This window comes from Trachymyrmex septentrionalis, unplaced genomic scaffold, assembly GCF_001594115.1.
Source record: "Trachymyrmex septentrionalis isolate Tsep2-gDNA-1 unplaced genomic scaffold, Tsep1.0 scaffold20, whole genome shotgun sequence".
NCBI classification, from domain to species: Eukaryota; Metazoa; Arthropoda; class Insecta; order Hymenoptera; family Formicidae; genus Trachymyrmex; species Trachymyrmex septentrionalis.
The window spans coordinates 3,406,008-3,411,556 of NW_017305180.1; positions in this window are offsets into that span (position 1 = coordinate 3,406,008).

The window sequence follows — 5,549 nt, forward strand, 5'->3', positions numbered from 1 at the left end:
ATATATATATATATATATATCAATATTATCATGTCGTTTATTTTTTGTTTTATCACCGCGAGTCGCATGATGTTTGAATCCGTGTGTCATTTTATTTCGTTCATTCGTTTGCCAAATATTTATCAAACGATTCAGCGTGGCCACCAACGAACGAAACGAGATCAGTGATTGTGAGAAATAAAAAAAAAAAAAAGACAGAAGGGGGAAGAAGAGAAGCACCGACAACCCATCACCACAGTTTCGTCGTATGATTGGTTAACGAACGCGAAAAAAAATGATTGACAATTTTGCATCGAATTTTAAGTGGCGTGCGACCAACAATATTGACGATGCGTGCATACGCGTTTTTGTTATTACATATTTGCCGTTTATCGTGAGATGTACGGGATAATTTTACGGACAGGTAACGTTTTTTAAGTCATTAATTAATCACGTGACGGTTTAATATTTGTTTTTTGTCGCGAAAATTTTCGACGTACGAGCGGGAGAGATTGTCACACAATCGCCACATGAGTGTAATTCGATCGGAGCGAGGCAGGGATCGTACGACAGGAGTACGTCATCGTGTATAGATCGCATGGATGTTTCAGGAGAAGGTTCCAATTAGAGGATTGGATCGACGTGGACCTCACAGGACGTCGGGATTGCATCGGTCGAGTTGGGATCAAAGCATTGGCAGGGGCAGTGGAAACGGTATGCACATGGTGAATTTTCGGTTGAAAGACGCGTGCGGTGGGGTATCCAGGCGAAGGCAAGCATGAAACAGAAAGTTGAAAGAGATACCATGAACGATCGCGCTTCAACATGCACCAGTGGCGTGTGTGTATGTATATATATATATACGTGTAATACATATATGTATTTGGCTGGCACACATTCATCTCGTACAGAGCCTGTGTCGTTAGAAGTCGCACGCGCACGCCGATTTATTTCTTGCGCTGCAAAACGAATCAAGAGATATATATGTATATGGCACTGCATAGTATATTAAACTATACGTGTCTATAATACAACTCGTGGCTTAACCCCGCGAATACAAGATAGCCACGGACAGCGAATCCTTCGAACGAATACGCTCTCGTGCATTTCTCTATGAAGCTTTGCATTTCAAGTACACCGTGTTCGCATGCGCTAGTAAGTGTCTATATCGAGTTTTGTCGAGGTGACAGTTTGACCAGGCAAGGTAGGTACAGATGACTTCCCATTTCGAGCGATCGATGCGTTCCCAGGAAATCGACTTCAAATCTGCGTGAATCAAAATCGCTACGAGCAAAATTCATCTAGACATCTTTTTATTCTAACTTTCTCAAAATCATTGATTATACCTCATTTATTTTCTAATTTACATTTTTTGAGATATAATAGTATTGACTAAATAAAAGTGTGAAGAGAGATTAATCTGAAAGTTAAATCTTATTAATTAAGCTGCTCTTTCACAATTTGTCGCAATTTATTTTATCACTTTTCTCGAATTACTGTTTTTTTTTTTTAACTCTGTCAACCTACTGTAATGAAAATTTTTAATTTAAACGTTCCATTAATATCTCATCAGGATAGATTATTCGTCCTGTTTTTCGCAAATATATCTTTCTAGAAATTTAATTATTCTCTCATCTATGTTAAATACCCTCGTTTACGAATTTGATTTTCACATTCGTCTCCAGGGAATGCACTTAGCACGCAAATCGGGGGGGGGGGGCTACTTATTAAACTAAGTATATATCATACGGTCAAAGACACAGAATGTTGAAGTAAGCACATAAAATCCGTATCTTCTATAATGTGATTCTGTGCCGACACTATAAGAAAGTAGTTCATTAAATATATTATAAGAATAAATACAGTTGAATGACGATGGAGAGCTAAAGCTTGCATATGTAATACAATAAAGTGCTACTGCGATACTTACATTTGAAAGAGTGCTGCATGTTGGTTTTTAATATCGGCGCAGGTATGCGGGTATGCAAGAAGCGTCGCTTGCGTTCAAATTCTTTAGCGCAGAAGAAGATAGACAGCGATATATTGATTATATTATTAAATAGCGAATAATCTGGTAAAGGATCATGAAGATGGCTATATTACAAAAGCACATATAATTTTTATTAGCCACGGAGCGCAGCAAGTGACTTACTCGTATTACAGTACAGCAGAACTACTACTAGAATTTCCGCGGAAACTCCGCGGCACTTCTCTCTCTCTCGGCATCTGTCGATATAAAGTGCTTTAACACGTAACAAACAAAACAAGCAATAACTAGATCGCCGCCGTTCGACCATTAATAGTAGGAGAGACCAATCACGCTCTGAAATATACTTTTTGCGCGTATATCCATCATTTGCATTCGCGTATCGTTCGTTGTATCCGAAAGATTAGAGAGCGGCAACGAACTATCGAATCGCCGCGAATATGGGATTGCTGTTGCAGATTAATTTGCTCCATGCGTGAACGCAGAACCATAAACTTTCGTTTACGTATTTGCGTAATTGCATTTGCTTACTCGACATATATATATATACGCGTATACGTATGCAGTCGTATACTGCATTCGTCAAATTGCATCGGCCATCCTAGTTCTTTTTTTTTTTTTCAGACGGCTTTTTTTTCAGACTTGCGCTGTCTTTTGTGACAGCCGCAATATCGCGGCTGAATACGATCGTCCGCAATCGATATCGGCTCGCCAGACGGCGCGCGTTTGTAATCGCAGCGAAATTATGTCGATGTTATAAAAGAGAAGATAACCCACGTTATTTGCCGATTGCGATTCGCTGCGAAATGGCTCTGCTCGCCGAACGTGGCGAAAGCGGCAAACGAAGCGCGACTAGAAGCAGCTAGCGAAAATCATTTTGCTGCGATAAAGTACGAGGCTGTAACTGACAGGATAAATTTTTATTTTTTTATCATACACTATATAGTTGTATATATTTTTATTATGCATATATATATATATATATATATAGCTATTGCTTTCTGCAGCATTGTATGAATATATTTTCAAGATTTATTATAACGTTGCCTCTCTTTTTCTTTCTTTTCTTTCTCCTCTTTTCCTCTCTCTTTTTTTCCTTTCTCTCTGTGAATTATAATAGATATAATAATTATACAAAGAAAGACCAATTGTATGAATAAAAATGTCATTTACTGCCTCTCAACTTATCACGCAGTTGCGTAGCATCGTTACGATCCGCGAAGATCAATAACTCCAATATCGCGATGATAAACTGCCTCTGAAATAAAATTTTATTAATATTATGCAAGCGATTTACGTTTTGGAGCTATGATCTTCAGCTTTTTCGTCAAGATTTTATATTTACAAGAGGCTTATTGTGCCAAGCATTATGGAAGAGCTCATTAGGCACACACGCACATTTTACGCAGGCTTAGCGATGAGTAACAAAGAAAGCTGGAAGGGAAGCGAAAGGAACGCAGGATGATGAAGTGGGAATATATCAGAATAATTGAAAAAGGTCGCAATAAGTGAAACGAGTCCGTTATATCACATGCTTTAATTATCAATATCGGAATAACTTTTTATTTTGAACAATTTCTCGTATTCTATTTTTTCAATCCAAAATTCCAAATCGTCTCCCGAAAATACAGAAGCCGTGTACTACGAACGTAGTGTAAATAAAATCGGATTTCATCAAGGCAACGTTAACGCGAATTTAATTGCAACCGTGTTTCGTAAAATTCATTCGTTTACGATTACCGATCGAAGTCGGCGTAAACGGAAAAGCTTATACTCTGTGTTCCAGGATTGATTTTTACTCCACGTTCGAAATATACGACTTGCGAGAGCACGATAAAACGCGATAAGAGCGCCGACCTTCTTCTCGATGACGATCAACTATCTTTGCCGGGGAACGGAGCTTGATGTGGCGATTGTACAGAATAACGGGAGAGACCGGGAATCGATGTGGGCTCAGGATATATAAATATTAACATATATCGGATACATCTCCTCCGTGCCTCAAGAATATCGCAACTAAAGCGCGGGAAAAGCCGTGAGGGTGTGGATATGGGGAACGTAGGAGGTGAAGATTGGGAGGAAAAAGACGAGAAGAAGACAGCGAGTCGTGAGTCATATAGAACTCTTCTTACGTGGTGTTCGCCCATAGTAAAAGCGCCTAACATCTACGTGGTCTTTAAGAGGACTCGCGTGCTTGGCGTAACTCGCGTGCTCTCGGCGAGTGAGAAAAATGTCGCGAATCGTGGAAAAATTAATTTCATAATCAATTTCGCAGACGAGCATCGTGATACAACGACGGCAAAAATTTCGCCAAGGGCACGCGACGAAAGTGGAGGAACAATCCCGCGTTTAAGGAGGAGCTATATCTGCAGGAGAGAAGAAATGTAGTAAATTAACGTAATAAATTGATCTGCGAGAAATTGCGATCGGCATGATCGGCCGATCGCAGCGGCACGCAAACAATACGATATGTAACACCAAAAGAAAAATAATAATAAAAATTTAAATAAAAAGTTAAAGAGAAAGTGGTTACGATACAAGCACTGAGTCGAATAGATTCCGAATAAGAGGAGAATTAAAAACAAGGGAAGCAGGAAGCGCGAGGCTAAGATTGTGAGCAATAATGGGCGCAATATCGAATAATACACAAGTATATATATAATATATATATATATGTATAAATATAAATATTACAAGGGATTAGCGAGTCTCGGGAAGTTCTGTTCTCATTTTTCTTTTTATCATAGAAAGAGATGAAATAAGAAGAAGCATTAATAAAACAAATATTCATGCATTTCTCAAGCATTATTATTACAAATACTGGCTGACTCCTTGACAAACCCCGTGAGCGTGCACGCGCAAAAAAACGCATTTTCGAGACTGACGAGATCGACTACATCTCTCTATCTCGAGTCGGCGCAAGCTGTTCGCGTTTCATCACTTCTCGTCGTGCCTCGCACGAGGACGATGTTAAAATCCCGATCGCATCAGCGCACACACATAGAGTACGCGCGAGTACACACAACACTATGGTAATTACGAACGAAAGTATTCGGACAGATTCATTTGTCAAGTAGACCCAACGCGCGCGCGCGCGCGTACAATTACTGAAGATGCGCGCGGACTTTTTGTATCTACATTCCCGAGATTCGTGCGTAATGTACTCTCGACATATCGATATTACATATGTGTGAGCTCAGGTATGTGTGTATATATATATATGTTTACATACGTATAATAATGTACAATGAGAAGAATTATAAGAGACAGTACAGTACACAATAATAAATACTATCTGATGCGTGTATAGTTATAGTCGTAAAACGTTTTTTCCTCTTTATCATCATAATAGTGTATTCGAACATGTGTTTATGTGTATACATGTGGTTATGTATATATACAGATACATAGTCCACAAAATAGGTTTTTCTTTTGTATGTGTAATTAGTTACCTTGTGGAATATGTCCTTATTTCCTTTCCTTTCGTTGCATTGCGTTAACTTATATATGCAACAACGATAATATGCGCGCGTGTATGTGTGTGTGTGTGTGTGTGTGTGTGTGTGTGTGTGTGTGTGTGTGT